The sequence below is a fragment of the Dipodomys ordii genome, unplaced genomic scaffold (genome assembly GCF_000151885.1).
Source record: "Dipodomys ordii isolate 6190 unplaced genomic scaffold, Dord_2.0 Scaffold233, whole genome shotgun sequence".
Lineage (NCBI taxonomy): Eukaryota > Metazoa > Chordata > Mammalia > Rodentia > Heteromyidae > Dipodomys > Dipodomys ordii.
In genome coordinates this window covers 1,136,128-1,155,623 of record NW_012267449.1, presented here as the reverse complement: position 1 = coordinate 1,155,623, position 19,496 = coordinate 1,136,128, and the positions used below count along the sequence as shown (strand labels likewise).

Below are 19,496 nucleotides of genomic sequence, written 5' to 3'. Positions count from 1 at the left end.
CTCCTCTCCTCTCCTCTCTCTAATTGGAATATTTCAAGGTACACTGAAGACACTTCATGACTTTACTCCTTCAGAGCTATTAAGAAATGAATTCTTTTTTTTGGAAATACCTCTATTCTATGCCAGAATAGTTCTGGCTAGATTCTAATTGATTTTTTCCCCCAGTACCAATACTTATGAGTCACTCTGACCGACGGGTGGTGAATCCTGTGTCACTTCCTGGAGCAGTATCCAATACTTCCATTTTAAGTAAAAGTTTGCTTTCCTCTTTTTGAATTTCATAAACAAAGATAAGATCTAAAAGCAATAGCTACTTAAAATAAACCTATTAATAGAACCCAATAATAGAAATACTCAATTTAACTTACATTGAAGAAATTCTTTAAATGTTTGTCATACTAAAGTTTGGAGGTACTTAATGTCTTAATAATGAAGTAAATATGTCAAACTGAATAGCACAAGCAAATCATACCCCTTCTCCTATTTTTACCAAGCTAAGGGATTGAAATAGGACATACTTCTTTTTAAAAGCTATAATTCCTCCTGTATTTCCCAAGCAAATTTCTATACCATACAAAATAAATCTGAATAAATTACGGGAAAACAAAGCTGCTGCTAATGAAATGAGTTAACTTTAACACCTAAGGGGTATTTTCAAAAAAATTAACGTATTTGTTTGAGGAGCCAAGAGCAATATTTGGGTATAGGGTGTATGGGGGGGCACATGTGCATGCACACACATGCACATTCACACAAGCATACACAACTTCAGACTACTCAGTAAGCTTCAACTCAAAAGAAAAATACTATAGAATATTACTATCTACAACTCAGTAATAAGGATTCAGGTAGTAATTTGAGCTAAGCAGAAAGATCATATTTGTCACTGAATGTGCTCTCAGATATTGTACTTGTTAATTGAAAGCACCAGATTCTTGTATTTTATATTTCACCCATTTATGCTGGTGTTGGAATACTAATCTGAGGCTGGACACTGGTGGTTCATGCCTGTAATTCTAGCTACTCAGGAAAAAATCAAGATCTCAGGGTGGCAGTTTAAAGCCAGCCTGGCAGAAAAGTATGAGATTCCTATCTCCAATTAACTACAAAAAAAAAAAAAGAGCAGGAGTAGAGCTGGGTCTCAAGTAGTAGAGTACTAGCCTTGAGCCCTCCACCAAAAAAAATTCTCAGGGACAGTACCCAGGTCCTAAGTCCAAGTCCCAGGACTGGCACAAAAAAAGAAAGAAAGAAAGAGAGAGAGAGAAAGGAAGGAAAGGAAGGAAAAGAAAAGGAAAACTAATCTGAAGTAACATTTAACTCAGAATTCAGGACTTATTCTGTGAACTAGCAATACTTATTTTGTGCTGACAAAAATCTGGAGAACTAAAACATCTAGTTATCTACTTTGTACAATAGAGCAGTGGAAGATCAATGAGCAGTGGAAGTCATTGTCATAGCCTTATCACAGGAATGTCACCTAAATGTCATCACCACTGACTTTCTTGTATTTTGTAAATTATTAACATCAGGACAGCTGTTTGACATAAGTTACTGTGTAAGAGCAGAAAAACTAATGTAATCATGACATGTTGCATCAGGACAGCCACCTCTATTTCTGTCACAAAACTTAAAAACATATTCAACAAATATCAAAGGCTTCTGAAATCCTGCCTTCTCTTCCTCCTCTCTCTAAACATCAATAATTTCTATCACTTAAACCTTGGAGTATCTAACTTGGTAAGTACGGCTATGCAAGTAGGACATTGAAATCATTTTTTAAAAAGCATTTCCAAAATAAAGGAGAAAAAAACCAGAACATACACTGAACAGGTTAATTTAAAACTTCAAGTATTTTCTCATAAAACAAATTTGATTCTACTTGGATGAATAACATTTAGAAGGTCACTCCAAATGTTTACCCAAATAAATAATAGGAATTAAGCTTATCAACATACAATTCAACGTCAGCTTAAATATTTAATAATCTAAAAGTTAGAGCCTAACAAAATAATATTAAAATAGTTACCCTTCTGCGACAGGAACAAACCTGTTTCTTTCTCGCTGGACTAATAGAACCTTCTCCACGCCCAGAACTTGAAATCTGGAAACCCAACATTCTTCTTACAATTGCATCTTTAGAGAACAAGTCACAACACTTCCTGCTAGCAAAACAGAACACCCTGACAAAAGAATGATACAATACTTACAAATCCTCTTCCTGTCTGTCTTGCACTCCTTTGCTAGGGATTTAATAAATTCTAAATCACATACAACATTGAGAGAAAACTTTATTCCAGCTCCATTTTTCAAACCCTACATGGACTCGAAGGAATTTAAAAGTTGGTTCAGGTCAAATAGCTACAACCTATATACCTATTTAGAGTTTGAGCAGTAGCCAAGTAACCTGCTTATTTTAGAATGCATGGAACAACTTCTCCCCAGGGTCGGAAGTCACCCATCCATAGTCAAGTACATTATTCAGAAAGGCAAATTATCTGTCTCAGATCACTATGTTCTCTATTATTCATTTTGACCCACACATAATATTTGTAGTCCAAAGTCTAGTTGAGGAAATCTTTATTTACATTATATACTTTTTTCCTTTCTGTTGATATATAAGCTCTTATCTTTAAGAAATACACTTCAAGGGGAAAGTTGGGAGAGAGGGAAGGAAGGGGTGACATTGTCCAAAATGAAATGTTCTGTTTACGTGACATATAACTAACTCCTTTGTATATCACCTTTACAATAATGAAAAAATAATAAATCCCACCCATATAAAAAAGAAGTAAATTTCTACCAGCACAATAAACTAAGTCATTTTCTACTAAAACAGTGTGTTCTAGTTAAAGAAAAAAATATAGGGACACAGTTGGGTTCACAACCTGGCTTCACAATATACTAGGTTCTATGTGTCTTTGGATAAGTTGCTTCAATTCTATTGCTTCTTTTTCTTATCCAGGGTGAGTCAGAATTGTGGTTCAGTGGAACAATACTTACCTAGCATGGATGAGACCCTGGATAGTATCTAGGACACTGCAAACAATAGTAATAATGATAACTATACTCCATATAACAGCAAATATTTTATACATTATTAGAAAGCTTTAGTGATCTACTATATACCATCAATTTACATCAGAACCTGTATATGGTAAGTGATAACTACTCTTCTTTTTTTTTTGTCAGTCATGGAGCTTGAACTCAGACCCTGAGCACTGTACTTGAGCTTTTGTGCTCAAGGCTAGTGCTCTACCACTTTAAGCCACAGCTCCACTTCCAGTTTTCTGGAGATAAGAGTCTCATGAATTTTCCTGCCTGGCCTGGCTTTGAACCCTGATCCTCATATCTCAACTTCTTAAGTAGCTAGGGTTACAGGCATGAGCCATTAGCACTGGCTATAACTGCTCTTCTTATTAAAATTTGCTTTTAAACTGCTTTGACAATCTAATCAGTAAACTCCTAAATTAAACAATTGGTTAGTTGTGAGTACCATTTATGGGAAAGAACAGAAAAAAATCAATAGTAGTACTGGGCTAGGTTCAGAATACCACTTCTTTACTAACACAGTGCAAATTAATAATAACTGAGCCAGGTACTGGTGGCTCGCATCTGTAATCTTAGCTACTCAGAAAACTGTTATCAGAGGATCGAGATTTGAAGCTTGCCCAGGTGGTCCATAAGACTCAATTAACTCCCCCCAAAAGCCAGAAATGGAGCTGTGGATCAAGTGGCAGAGTGCCAGCCTTGAGCAAAAGAGCAAACAAGCTAAGCAAGAATGTGAGATCCTGAGTTCAAGCTGCAGTACTGGCATAAACAAATGAACAAAAAAGGCCAGGAGACAGTGGCTCATGCCTGTAATCCCAGCTACTCAGGAGGCTAAGGTCTGAGGGTTGTGATTTAAAGACAACCTGAGCAGAAAAGATCATGAGACATGGTTATCTCCAATTAACCAGAAAAAAAGCCAGAAGTGGAGGTATTGTTCAAGTGGTAGAGCAGCAGCCTTGAGTGAAAAAAAATTAAAAAACACGGAGAGCATGAAGCTCCAAATTCAAACCCAAGAACTACTGCAGAAATAACACCTAAATATGCACACTACAACCTGCTCAACTTACCTCAGGAGAATGAAAGTGAGAGAATCATTAGACTCCAGACCTTTAAATAACACAAAATCAGGTGATCATAAAAACAGGTGATCTTATGATCACTGACTTCCAGCATAATAAAGTAATAGCGCATTCAGTCATAAAGAGGATAAAACTGAACAGTTCTCATTAAGAGGCAGACCATGTTCTTTTATGTTCATCACTGACCACATACAGCACTTTCATTTATCACATCCATCTCAATATCTGCATGAGATATCACAAAGCTCCACGATGCAGAACGAAAAGAACACAGCAGAAGCCAAAGGACACATTTTTCCATCTGTCTTTGCTTTTGACTCACTATGCCAATGGAGACTCTTTGATGTTCTCAATTTCTTCATTTTAAAAACAAGTCCCAGCACTGTCTGCCTGCAGCCTGTCTGAAGATAAAGCTTTCCAAACTCACAGGCTAACCTTGGTGTGTCTGGTGTCTGTGTGTGCACACGTGTGTGTGTGTGTGTGTGTGCGTGTGTGTGCACGCATGCATGCGCACATGCTCACACGCTGCTAACAGGGCTTGAACTCAGGGCTTCTGGCTCTTGTTTGACTTTTCTGCTTACAGACAGGGTTCTATCTGTTGCCATTACTCCAGTTCTGTTTTTTTCTGTTGGTTACCTAAAGAGTCTCTCAGATTTGTTTGTGTGGGCTGGCTCCAAAATATCTCAGCTGCCTGAGTAGCTAGGATTACAGGCTTGAACCACCATTTTCTGGCCTCGAAGGCTAATCTTTTTGTGTGTGTATATGCCAGTTATTGGGCTTGAACTCAGGGCCCGGGCACTGTCACTAAGCTTTATTGCTCAAGTCTAGTGCTCTACTATTTCAGCCACAGTTCCACTTTCAGCTATTGGTGAATAACTGGAAATAAGTCTCTCATGGAGTTTCCTGTCCAGGCTGGCTTCAAACTTCAATCCTCAAATCTCAGCCTACTGAGTAGCTAGGACTACAAGGAATGAGCCACTGGTCCTTGGCTAAAGACTGATCTTTGATCAGAGGAAAATCTGTCAACATCAATTTGTAGATTTTTAAAGTTTCTTCATTGATTTCAATGGATATTGTTTCCAACTGAGCAACATCTATGTAGTCTAAGTTCTAAAGATGGCTATTCTTCTGAATGCTTACATTTTGAGTCTGAGGATGTAGTTCATATGGGAAAAGTATATATAGCATTAAAAGTTGGATAAACCCTAAAAAAATACTAAGTCTAGATTTTGTATTCTAACTACATGTTACACTGATCCATATATAAATCTATCATGGGAGGTTTTGGGTGTGTGCCTTTCCATTTTATCCTAAGAGGTGTACATGTTTCACATGAAAGAAGCCCTAGAATCCATCCTGAGAATTACAAAAGTAAAGAAAAATTAATTAAAAACAGAGAGCAAAAGGGCACCTTTTACTTTAAATGCTGGATAGGTATTTCCTAAAAGAAAGTTCATGCCTGTAATCCTAGTTATTCATGAGGCTTGAGACCTGAGGATCACAGTTTTCTGCCAGTCCAGGCAGAAAAGTCGCCATGAAACTCTGCAGTTAACCACTCAAAAACTGCAAGTGGCGCTATGGTTCAAAGTGGTAAAGCACTATCCTCGAGCAAAAGAGCTCTCAGCACCCCACGACACTGTCCCTCAGCTCTTTAGTTCACGGCTAGCACTCTACCACTTGAGCTACAGCACCACTTCCGGCTTTTTGTGCGGGTACTGAGGAATCAAACCTAGGAGCTCATGGATGCAAGGCAAGCACTCTACCACTGAGCCACCTTCCCAGCTCTGTTCTACACCTTTCTATTCTAAAGTTCTCTCATTCAAAAAATGAAGGGATAGCAGAGTGCCAGTGGCTCATGCCTATAATCTTAGCTCCTCAGGAGATTGAGATCTGAGGACTGCAGTTCAAAACCAGCTCCAGCAAGAAAGTCCTTAAGACTCTTATCACCAATAAACTACCAGAAAATCAGAAGTAAAGATGTGGCTCAAAGTGGTAGAATGCTAATCCTGAGCACAAAATCTCAGGGACAGTGCCCCGGCCCTGAGTATCAAACCACAGGACCAGCACAAAAAAAAAAAAAAAGAAATGATAAAGGAGCAGGAATGTGCAGAGGGGAGAAGAGAAAAGGAAAAGGAGAGGGGAGGAAAGGAAGAGATACAACAAGGAAAAAAACTCTAATCAGGAGGATGAGATCTAAGGATTGTGATTCAGACAGCCAAGCCAGGAAAGTCTTTGAGAGTATTGTCTCAATTAATCAGCAAAAATCTGGAAGTGGAGCTGTGGCTCAAGTGGTAGAGTGTTAACCTTGAACAAAAGAAGCTCCAGGACAGAGGCCAGGCCCTGAATTTAATCCCCAGGATAGGCACACAGTAAAGTCTGTTACAAAATGACTTTATATACAGCTTATATATATAGCAAATAAAATTTTTCTTTGATAAGCAGCAAGATTTCCCTTTTCTTTAAAAAGCAGCAGAGAATGGGTTTGAAAGTGAAAGTATACATACATACATAGACACACAGACACACAGAAAACTAGGAGCTTCATTAAAGTATTTTACTTTATATATTTTTGAACATTTCTATAAAAGCTTTTAAAATCTCTATGAAAGTATTCTTTATTTTGGAAAGCAAAGCCAAATTTCCTGGCTCATACTCATCCAACAGATAAATACTGGTTGAGCATGGTTTACAAAAGGCATGATTTGATGATATAAGGACACAGAACTATGAAAACATGCCTTTCCCCCTACTCGAAGTGGGTGTGTCCATAGATGTTCATGTCATGAACATGGATTAGTGATACTAACTCCTTGAAATGGGCATGATTCTTTCACAATGACCATCCTACCAGATCCTTGGACTATCAAAAGGCACAGTTTGAGCCAAGTGAGCTGCAATTCATTATAATGGAATTTTAAGAAATGGGGGTAAATGGTCTGAGCAAGAATAATATAAAAATGGTAACAAAAAATAAAGTAGTGAGGCTTTCTTTGGTTTCTCCTCTATAAAAGGAAATGAATTAAGAGATGTGAGCAAATACGGCTATGACCACATTATTTTTCCACCACAGCCCATCATTGGATTTCACTTTAGGGTAGGAACCTCTATGTCATCTCCTTTGAGTCAGCTCTTGTACTACTCACACAGGCAAAAATAACCAAGCCATATGCCCATATTTTCCATGGTGAGCATGAAATACATTTAAGGATTTTTACCATTCTTCACATGACAGAAGGTCCATTTACCAATGTCTGTGATTTTGCATTAGTCTGGACTCCATGTCCCCTCCACACCTCCATAGAAACTCATCCTATTCTAAAGATAAATCCAAAAGTTAAACTGAAAAGATTTCTCACCCACTCAAGCAGTCTAAGCATCAACATTGATTCACAAAATATAAGAAGGAAGAAAATATGATAAGCTTCTAGCTTCTTGCTCAGCATTACATACAATTTGTTCATTTGTCCCTATTTTTTTTGCCAGTCCTGGGGCTTGAACTCAGGGCCTGGAAACTGTCCCTGGGCTTTTTTTTTCTGGTTGTAGGGCCTGAACTCTGGGCCTGTACACTGTCCCTCAGCTCTTCAGCTCAAGGCTAGCACTCTACCACTTGAGCCACAGCACCACTTCCAGCTTTTTGTGCTTATGTGGTGCTGAGGAATCGCCAGGGCATCATGCATGCTAGGCAAGCACTCTGCCACTAAGCCACCTTTCCAGTCTGTGTCCCTATTTTTTTTTGAAGGAGGGGAGGTGCTGGCACTGGAGCTAGGCAATGTCCCTGAGCTTTTGTGTTAAAGCCTAGCGCTTTATCATCTCAGCCACAACTTCACTTTCAGCTATTTAGTGGTTAATTGACCATAAGGGTCTCATGGGTGTTCCTGCCTCGGCTGGATTTGAACCACAACCCTCAGATCTCAGCCTCTTGAGTAGCTAGGATTACAGACATGGGCCACTAGAGCTTGTCTGATTTGTCCCCATTGAAATCATATAAAATTGTGAGACTTCTCAAGACTCTTTCAATGAAGGTTTTTAGCTGAATGATAGCACTAAAAGGGTTTAAAATCCTCTACCGCTTAAAGATTTATCACATTATATAAGGGCAGTGATTTTGTTTCCTCTAGCCATGTATTTTTAGCATTTAAGATAATTCTTGGCACAAAATTAAGTACTCTACAAATGAAACTTGCCCCACAAAAAAAGGAAAGGAAAACTAATCTTATTTAGCTGTCAATATACTACTACTTTGGTTTCCAAACTTTAAAATGACTAGTATTTCACCTCATGAAGAACAACAACGGCAACCTTCAAAAGAAAGGGCCACTTTAGCATTTCCTGTGGGCTTGCCATAGTCCAAGATTAACCTTGTCAGTTCTCTGGAAGACATAGAAAAGCCCCCCTTTAAATAACTAACTCCAACAAGCTGTAATGTGAAGCTCAGGTTTCTGCTTGTTACCAGATGCTGCCATCACCTCAAAGTGTTAAATGCAGCCAGGAGGTGCTTCAGATCCATTTGCATGTGAAAATGTTTTCTGACTTCCGCTGTTACTCCAAGTTCATAAAGAAAAATTATTGCCTGATTTTCTAGTAAAACATCCTGAAGATTGCCAATATTCAGTTCAAGAACCTTACTAAGGCGTCCACTTCTCCATGGAATTCTTGCAAATATATACACATGCTGGAAACACTAAACAAATTCACTCCTCTTCAGTGGGGGTTGGCTATACATCTTCACATCTCCTGAATATTTATTAGGGGCTTCCACAAAAATTTCTCTTTGAGAAATCCAAAACTGTATGCACACTCTGGGAACTACTCATTCTGACAAGCAGCTTTATACAGAGTTCAGGATTGCTTCACCAGGTATAATTAATTCATCAATTCTACTGTCCTATTTCTAACCCAATTCTCTGGCCAATTTATTTGGTTATGCAGCCATGAAGGTTTTGTTAGCTTAATTCACTTTTGTTAAATCTCCAGAGAGTTTAGTTCAGCAACAATGGTTGCTATTTTCTACACATAATGGTCATTGTTAAATTTGGCCCAACACAGAGTCTTGAACACAATGTAGATTTATCCTTAAGATTGGCTGCAAAAATATCTTGGCCTCCTAAAAAGTGGTTATATGACCTTACCATTCAAATGTAGGGGGAAGGCCTTACAAATTTTACTTATTTTAGTTTTGCTGATATGCCTCATTGTATTTCTTTGAGGATAGAGTAGCATGCATAAACATACACTAGGCTTGCTGGGCTGTAATTGATGAGTCTTGCTCAGTTGATATTTTCTTTGGCAACTTGGTACAACTGAAAGGAGTGATTAAAATGAGTTTTGCCACTAGTCAAAGGGATTTTGTGGTCTTCACATGCTAAAAATCACAAAAAAAGCAAAAAAAAAAATCACAAAATAGCAAAAAGTCGTCCATGCAGGAGTAACTGACCTCTTCCCAATTCCAGCTTTTCATGTCAGAAATTGGCTAAATAAAGTCTTTAGCCCATTTCTTCAGATGGGATAGATGGTTCCAGGTTCACAGGCTCTGAGAACTCACTGCTTTCAAGAATGAATTTATAGCTAGGCACTAGCGACTCACATCTATAATCCCAGCTACTTGGGAGGCTAGTGTCAGGAAGACTGAGGTTCCAGCAGGCAAACAAGTTCACAAGATTCTATCTCCACAGAAAAGGTTGAGCATCTTGGTGCATGTTTTCCATTCAGCAACTGTAGGGACTATAATAGGATGTTCATAGTCTAATCTAGAGCCTCTCTCACAAACAAGCAAAGCAAAAAGAAGAGGCTGCAGGCATGGCTCAAGTGGTAGAGTACCAACTTATCAAGTGTCAATCCCTGAGTTCAAACTATAGTACTGAATTGCCAAAAAAGGATGAGTTACAGGCTGAATATGGTCTCAAACTATAATCCTAGATCCTAGATATTTGGGAGATAGACATCAGGAGGATTACAGTTCAACGTCAGGCCAGGGCAAAACAAAAAAAGACTCCATCTTATCAAACAAATCAGGTTATTTCAGCTACTAGGAGGCCTAGTGAAAAGAATCAGTGTCAGAGGCAGATCCCTAGGCAAAATCAGGAGCGCTTATCCAAAAAGAGAAAAGTGTAGTAGATCAAGTGATTAGCACCTGCCTAACCAAGCACAAGGCCCATGAGCTCAAATCCTAGTACTTAGAAAAGGGAGGAGGAGGAGGAGGAGGAAGAAGGGAAGGAGGAGGAGGAGAAGGAGGAAGGGAAGGAGGAGGAGGAGGAGGAAGAGGAGGAGGAAGAAGAGGAGGAGGAGGAGAATAAGCTTGCAAAAGGCAAAATAAAGAGATGGAGGTTTGCTTAGTGATGGAGTATTTGCCTAGCACATGCAAGTCTCCGGGTTCCATGCCCCCAACTCTGCCAAAAGAAAATATAATAAAATAAAGTAACTATAAAAATGCAAATAAATCCAGGTGCCACTGGTGGCTCACACCTATAATCCTCATTACTCAGCAGCCTGAGATTTAAGGATCATGGTTTGAAGCCAGCCCAGGTAGCAAAGTCTTCCTGAAACTCATCTCCAATCAACCACTCAAAAACAGGAAGCGGAGCTGTGGCTCAAAGTGGTAGAGCTCTAGCCTGAGCAAAAGAGCTTAGGGACAGCGCCCAGGCCCTGAGTTAAAGCCCCACAAATGACAAAAAATGCAAATATATACATATGTGTATACACACACACACACACACACACACACACACACACACACACACACACACACATATACTTGGTTGAGCCAGGGGCTGATGGCTCAACCCTGTAATCCTAGCTACTCAAGAGGCTGACATCTGGGGACTGGAGTTCGAAACCAGGCTGGGCAGAAAGTTTGTGAGACTCTGTTTTGTTGTTGTTGTTGGTCGTGGGGTTTGAACTCTGGGCCTGAGCACTGTCCCTTAGCTCTTCAGCTCAAGTGCAGCGCTCTACCACTTGAGCTACAGCACCACTTCCGGTTTTCTGGTGGTTTATTGGAGATAAGAGTCTCACGGACTTTCCTGCCTGGGCTGGCTTTGAACTGCGATCCTCAGATCTCAGCCTCCTGAGTAACTAGGGTTACAGGCAAGAGCCACTGGGGCCGACTGTGAGACTCTTATAAGTACTGCGGATTGCGCCACTGGAGCTCCAGTTTGTGAGACTCTGATCTCCAATAATCTACTCTGTAAAAAGCCAGAAGTAGCATTGTGGCTCAAGTGGTAGAGCACTAGCCTTGAGCACAAAGAAGCTCAGGGACTGAGCACAGGCCCTGAGTTCAAGCCCTAGGACTGGCAAAAACAAAACAAAAAATTTGGCTGTTTATGATGAGTACTATAAGACTTCTTTTTGTAATTGTTATTTACAGCGCTGTGAACCAAATCCAAAGCACATGCTTAAGCGAGTGTTTCACCACAGATCTATATTTCAATCCACACTATTTTCTTTCTTTTTGAGACAGTATCTCACTATATAGTTAGGGCTGGTATCAAACGGGATCTCACTGCTTCAGCCTATGTGCCTGGGATTAAAGGCATCAGGCACCACTCCGGGCTTCACATTCTCCATTACATGTTTTTTCCATTACAAAATACAATTGCTATAGCTATTATCTCAGTATAGTTTAGAGTAAGTGGGGGAAAACTTATCACTGTGATGAAACTACCAGACACACCCATATAACTTAGGGAAGTTTTCACTATAGAAAAATAATTCTGCTGCCTATACTCAGGCTAGTACATATGACTGTGATTTTCCTATTTGTCTTCTGTAAATCAAACCACTTAATTCCATATTCCTGTCATCAGCCAAAAATTATATTTTATTAATTATAATAAAAGCCACTTTTGAACATGAACAGGCTTGTAAAAAAAGGACCAGAAGGTTTTCTGTTGTGTACCTTCCACTCCAAATCACTAAACAAAAAATGTTAGAAAAGCTTTATCTTGAGAAAGCAGGACAGAAATGAAAGCGTTATATTTCATTTCCTTCGTTCCTAAGCAATAAGTAGAGTTTCTCCAGTTTTTAGCCAAGAAGTCTTTTTTTAACCTGACAGTAAATTTCCAAGTGTTCTGTTTAATAAAAAAATTTACCAAATATTTTTTAATGTAACACTTGATTTTGTAGACTAATCAAAGCCTGAGAATATATAATATATTCATTTAAAAACTTTAGAGCCAAGCACTGGTGACTTACACCTGCAATACTAGCACTCAGGAGGCTGAGGTGTGAGGATCATGGTTCCAAGTCAGCCCTGGCAGTAAAGTTCATGAGACTCATCTCCAATTAACTACCAAAAAGCTATAATGGGAGCTATGGAGCCTTGCATGAAATGGCTAAAGGACAGTGGCCAGTCCCTGAATTCAAGTCAGTATATCAGTGCATTCATGTGCATGCACACACACACACACACACACACACACTAAAAATAATTGACTCTTAGTAGCATAATACAATCTAATTTAGAAGAAATAAGGAATGGTAAAACTTCGTAATATATACTTTCAATATATTAGAATTCAAGTTTTGCCAATCTTTTGGATATGTTACCATGTAGGAAATGCTTTAATATCAGTGTTAGGGCTTCAGTTTTGTTAGAGCACAAGCACTCCGGATTATAGCTATGACCTAGAAAAATAGTTTCCCACTCACTGTACTGCTATTGCTAATGCATTTCCATTAGCTTGAGAAGAGCTGTCAGATGCTGAGTTTGGGAAAGTTTTCATGGAGATGTTAATGACCTGGCATCCTGTTAATAGCTGAAAGAAAATACCAGTTAGTATAAACTGATTCAGGGAGGAAGAGGCACTGCTACTAAACAATTTTGGATCCTGGTTGTAATATTTACATACAGAGAGAATAGTGGTATATTACGTCCATTACTAAAATCAGGTTCTCCAGTAATGGAGACTGCCTCCTTCACCAATGACCTTTAACACTGTATACTAAGGCCTCAGTTGCTTCATCTATAAAATCAGTGACTGGATTTGACTCTTGAGTTCATCAAATGTTAACACGTTTTTTAATTTATCTTAGTATGCCAGGTATATTGGAGACAATTAACAAAGACTCGTGAAAGAAATGAAGTAATTATTTAGGTAGTTCTAAATTGGTCACCAGGAAATGCAGTGACTTCCAGTCCTCTTCTCTTTCTATGTCCTTCTCTTTTTGGTACCAGTCTTGGGGCTTGAAATCAGGCCTCGGCACTGTCCCTGAGCTTCTTTTGTACAATACTAGCAACTGTACCTCTTGAACCACAGCACTATTTCTGGGTTTTTGGTAGTTTAGTGTAGATAAAGAGTCTCACGGACTTTCCTGTCCAGCCTCCTCTCTTTAAGGGGTACCTCTCGTTTCTTTGGGGGACTGTGTTATTTGTTCTAACATTTACAATAACAATAAAGTGCCTGACCCCAGGAAATTTTGTGTGTTGAATCTAGAAGATAAATGGCAATTAGGAGCTATAGTGATGTGAAGTAGGGAGATCTGAGGGCAATGATGCTGTAATTCAAACTGGGGTCATTTTTTTCTATGGCTGTTGGATAATTCCTCATTCTCATATTCCTGCTCTTGAAAAGGTCAATTAATTTTTATCAGAAAGGATGATTCATGATCATTCATTTTTCGTTCTTTCAAATATATATTTGGCCTTTTGTATCCAAGGACTCCACTTTCATGGTTAGGTTCTAGCAACAGCAGAATATATTCAGAAAAAAAAACCCTCTGGCTGCCATGAACAGGTACATTACTCCTCAAACTATACAACCATGAACAGGTACATTACTCCTCAAACTATACAGTACATGCCAACTATTTAGATAGCAATCTACAGATGACTGGACTCTATAGGGTTAGGTTGGGAATGTAGTGCAGTGTTAAGAATTTCATGCCAGGCGCTGGCAGTTTACACCTGAAATCCTAGCTACTCAGGAGGCTGAGATCTGAGGATCGAGGTTCAAAGCCAGACTGGGTAGGAAAGTCTGTTGAGACTCTTATCTCCAATAAACCACTCAGAAAACTGGAAGTGGCACTGTGTCTCAAGTTGTAGACTGCTAGCCTTGAGCTAAAGAGCTGAGGGACAGCGCCTAGGCCCAGAGTTCAGGCCCCACGACTGACAAAAAGAAAAAAAAAAGAGTATCTGTTTAGTGACCAGCAGACTCTGGGTTCCATCCTTGACAGCATACAAAACAAAGCACATGAAAAAATGTAAGTAGAGCATGTGCAAATATTACCCAGTTTTAAGTTCCCTAAGGAACTTAAACATCCATGACTCTTGGTAACTCAAGGAGTTCCTGGAACCAATTGCCTCTGCATATGGAAAGATGGCTTATGTATATGGAGATTTAGACCTGCTGTGGGTTGGCCCACTGTGAAGAAACCATAGGAGAATAAAGGGGTTAATTTCCTCATTCTCTAGTAGTACAGCTCTTTCCAGTGGTACATGGCAATAATTTATTACCACCCTTGAAGAGAACCACATATACCAGACACAGTACATTGCTTAGATCCCCTCCTGTCAGATAAAAAACTGTCACATTTAAAATCTCAGGTTTTACAGCCAATTTAGTGTAAGTGACAAATATGAAGTTCAACCAGGAAATTAAAGCATCAACTATATCTTTAGTTTCTTGCCATTTCTGGTGCTTCAGATAAAGCTCAAGAAACTACTAAAGAAAGTCTGAGAGCTGGATGTTCAGGTGATGGCAAAAGTTCTGCATTCATGGATGTTTCCACAGCTGCAGAATCAACTATTACCGAAGTACATGCTGTGTGCAACATGTACAATTTGGTAAAGCTGGAAAGAATTTTATTTTTGCAAAAACTAAATGGGGTGTGGCTCATTTTCTTGCCAAAGGGCTATTTTATTCCAAGACACTGGTGTCTACTGACCTTCATTTATATGCTGAGCAATGTTCTATTTAAGTAAAATTAACTCATAGTGGGCTCTTTTTTAGGATGCAATAATTATTGCAAAGAAATAACAATGTTTAAATGTGATTTGGTCTTAGTTTAGATTTGATATGTTGGGTTATAAATGAGTGTCTTTGTCAACAAAACATTTAAATTTAGAAATTATTTGTTTTTAAAAGCCACATTTAAATTTATATTCTCGACTGTAGCATTTGTGTGCCAGAACTGGGACTTGAACTCAGGACTTGGGCTCTGTCTGTGCCTTTTTGCTCAAGGCTAGAACTCTTTTTGAGCCACACTTCCACTTCTGGCTTTTGGTACTTAATTGGAGATAAGAGTCTCATAGACTTTAAAATCTCAGCCTCCTGAGTAGCTAGGATTATAGACATGAACTACTGGTGCATAGTATTTCAATAAAAACTTTTATTAGTTAAATAAATGATGAAACCATTCACATGGAATGATGAAACCATTCACAGCAGTAGTCCTTACCTCCTTGGCTGAATACTACTCTGTGTGCAATTAATATTATTTCAATATAATTTAGAAATCTGGGCACAAAGTTAATAAGTTTTCCTGAGTTTATTTCTATTTGTCAATGGACTACAGTGTTCTTTTAAATAATACATGTTTCAAACTACTCAACTTGACATATTTAACTTCCCTTCATCCTTATACAAATCTATTGGCAAGGAGTACTTCCCTCCTGCCAGTTCTACCTCCAAATTTATTCTAGTTTTGCTTTTTTTCCTGAGATCCAATTAAAGCTGGAACACTTTAATTTAGGATAAGGCATCAAATGCATAGGTTAGCATACATATTAGCATATATATATGTATGTATGTATGTATGTATATATGGGGATTGAACTCAGGGCCTTGTACTTGCTAGGCAGGAACTCTACCAGTTGTGCCACACCTCCAGCCCCTAGCCTATATTTTCTGACTCTGTCAATATAATTTGTCATCTACACTTCAGGACAATATGAGCCTGTTTTTAAATTATAAAATAATTTTAAATTATTTTTAGATGATAAATTTTAGAACTTCACTGCAAAAACTGGCCAGTTACAGCTTTAAACTGGAGATCCACAAACTGTTTTAAAATTTGTTGCATGTGTCAATAACCTTCATCATTTCTTGGACTTTGCTTTAAAAAATGTCCACTAGAGGACACAATGGAAATTGTAAATTTAACATTAATATGACGAGGTTGGTTTCTCACACCTGTAATCCTAGCTACAAGAGGCTGTCACTGTTCAAAGCCAGCCTGGGCAGAAAAGTCCATGAGACTCTTATTTCCAATAAATTACTCAGACAATGCTGGAAGTGGAGCTGTGGCTCAAGTGGTAGAGCACTAAGCCTTGAAAAAAGGCAGCTCAGAGCTCCAGTACTGGCAAAAAGAAAACAAAAACATTAATATGATTTCAATTCATCCATTCCTAAAGGGTGCATGTCATCTTGAAAAGATATTTAATTCAAAACCCCCTTTCTTCATCAGTAAGTAAAGATTTCACTGATCAGTATTGCCTGTTTCTATATTTTTTGTCAAAAGCAAACTTTGTGCCATTCACATTACTACTATTTCAATTATTGTGGAAACACTAGAAAACTTGATACTACCATCCACACAGCCTAGCAGCAAATCAGGCATCAACAGAAATTATACCTTTCATCCTGTTTAAGCTGTATTTGTGAGGCACAATGAGTTTATAATGGTTTCTGTAACTTATTAAGAACCATGTTTCCAATTTTCCTTTGAATGCAAGTTCTTTAGAGTATTCGATGGAATCTCTTCACAAAATAATAAAATAAATGATAACCAGGTTTCTGAGCTAAGCAAAGAAGCTCCTCAAACTGAGAACACTGCTGAAATCATCCACATACTCCCAGTAAAAAGCAACAATGTCATTTGAACTAAAAATAAAGCATTCTTTTGAGTTCTCAATGGTGACACAAGGAAGAAAGGGTTAAAGGAAAATGGATAGAGATCTAACAAGAGTAATTAAAGACATTAAATGACGGATAAGTGGAAACATTTATTGAACATCTACCTTTAGTTGCTTTATAAATACTCATATTTAATTATAGAAATAACACTGAAAAGTGGTATTACTCCCATTTCATACATTTAAAAGTTGAGGTAAGGGTGAGTTAAGAATCCTCCCTGAAATTCTATGCCTCTATCAGAAAGAATAACACCACCCCATTTGCTAGGAAATGGAAAAACTTGGAAAAAATTATATTAAGTGAAGTAAGCCAGGCCCAAAGAAACATAGGTCCCATGGTTTCCCTTATCGGTAATAATTAGTATATGTCTAAGACAAGCAGAAAAGCTCAAAAGCTATGTACATATGACCATATAAGATTATGCTAAGCGAAATGAACCCCAAGATAGGGACACAAGAAGTTTTTTCTTTCTTGCTGTTGTTTTTAATGTATTTATAATGTACTATGTGATTTTTTTTGTTTCTTTTGTATGTTCTTCCCCCTTGGCAGAACCCCTGTTTTCACTGTATTTTATTCTGGTGCCCTGCATCTTGTTTTTATATTTTTCTAATTTGGGGAGGGGAAGAGAAATAACAAAATGCTGAAATAAGGATACCCATTGTAACAATGAGATGTAGAAGACACTATGTTGAAAAAGAACTTTACAACTTTGGTGGGGTGGAGGGAGGAGTTGGGGAGGTGGGGAGGGAAGGGATCGTAGGAGAAAAGCAAAGGAGGAGGTAACAATGCTGGATAGAAAATGTACTCATTACCTTACTCATGTAACTGCAACCCCTCTGTACAGTATCTTTACAATAAAAAATATATACTAAAAAAAAAAAGATTCCTCCCTGATGCCATAGAGGTTTGAAATGGCAAGGCCACTACCACTTACATTTTATGTTAAAATGTATGCTAAGAAAAAGCACATACAAAAAATCCCCCCCCCAGAAGGAGGGGGGGGCAAGGAGGAAGATTAGGAAAAGAGGAAAAGAGAGGAAAGAGAGGGGAGGAGAGGAAAGACAGGGAAGGGGGAGGAGGAGGAAGTATAGGAAGTGAGGGGACAAAAAAAAGGATACAGTCAGAATATGTTGCACAAAAGATAAATTTTTCATGCCACTTCCTGGTCACCATGGACTGTCCAGATCAGTACAGTCCTTAGTGAAGCTGGTGAACCAGAAGTAGAGAAATACCATGGAAAAGTCCATGAAGCCACATGAGAGAAGCTTAGGTTGAGTTCAGTGAATAACAAACCATTCAAATATAAAAAACTTTTTTTAAGGCATATGTTAGTTGCTGTATGTGCACAAAGTAAGTGTATAGGCACAAAGTAAATGGCAGTATCAGTTTTTTTTCCAGCAATTTGAATGAAACATAAAACTTTTAGTTTAGCTCAAAGTTTATTAAATGATATCAAAGTAATTTAGCAGATCAATAGCTTGAAATAAGAAAGCCCCTCACCAATCACTGAACTACGGTTTTTACAGACATAAATAATTTTTGTATACTTGAATTGAGTTTTTGTAGAAATTTGAAATCTAACAACTACTTGACAACAAATCTGTCTCCCTTTCCCAAAGTCAAACTTCCTAGGATTGTCTATCCCACCTGATTCAATCTCATCCTGATTTGCACCTGTTAACCAGATTAGAACAAGTCAAGATAGATTCAAAAACATATACTTCATCTAAGCCAGTCCAGCCAGTCCAGTCATATATGATCCAATTTTTTGTTGTTATTGTTGTTGGTCAGGGGGCTTGGACTCAGGGCAGAGGGCACTGTCCCTGAGCTTTTACTCAAGGCTAATGCTTTACCATTCGGAGCCACAGCTCCACTTCCAGTTATTGAGTGGTTAACTGGAAATATAAGTCTTATGGATTTCCTTGCCCAGGCTGGCTTTTAACCGAGATCCGCATATTTCAGCCTCCCAAGTATCTAGGATTACAGGGGTGAGCCATCAGGGCCCAGCATGATCCAACATATTTTTTTCCCTAAGGATGTTCACTGAAGCAGGATTAGTAAGATCTGGAGAGAATTTATATGTCCAAGAAACTAAAAATTAGAAAAGAAAAAGAAAAGAAAGAAAGATCAAATATCCAATATAGAGTATATCATATAGTTTTCCAAAATACTCAAAACATGTTCTCAATGTAATAACTAAAAAGAATAGGTGGAGGGGTGCAATAGACATCAAGACAATACAGTTTTTCATGTGTCAATTGTACAATGTCAAATCTGAGTACAACACAATGTAATTAGAGCTTATCATGTAGAGTAAAACATGAGCATTCAAATCTTATCATAATGCCCTACCATTTATTTATTTTTTTTTGGTCCGGTCATGGGGCCTGAACTCTGGGCCTGGGCGCTGTCCCTCAGCTCTTCAGCTCAAAGCTAGCGCTCTACCACTTGAGCCACAGCGCCACTTCCGGCTTTTTTCTTTCTGCTTATGTGGTGCTGAGGAATCGAACCCAGGGCCTCG

At 38.5% G+C, this 19,496-nt stretch overlaps 1 protein-coding gene across 4 annotated transcripts in view; it reads right to left on the bottom strand.

The window, feature by feature from the left end:
- Positions 1-19,496, bottom strand: part of Pls3 (plastin 3) — an 85,549-nt gene that overhangs the window by 58,148 nt on the left and 7,905 nt on the right. The window contains exon 1 of one of the 4 annotated variants that reach the window (XM_013035963.1): positions 2,048-2,063. The exons of 2 other annotated variants lie outside the window; for them this stretch is intronic. The gene's annotated coding sequence lies outside the window, so the exon portion shown is untranslated. Of the gene's footprint in view, positions 1-2,026; positions 2,064-19,496 lie in introns of those variants that run through there. One more of the 4 variants, XM_013035962.1, reaches the window with a different exon arrangement.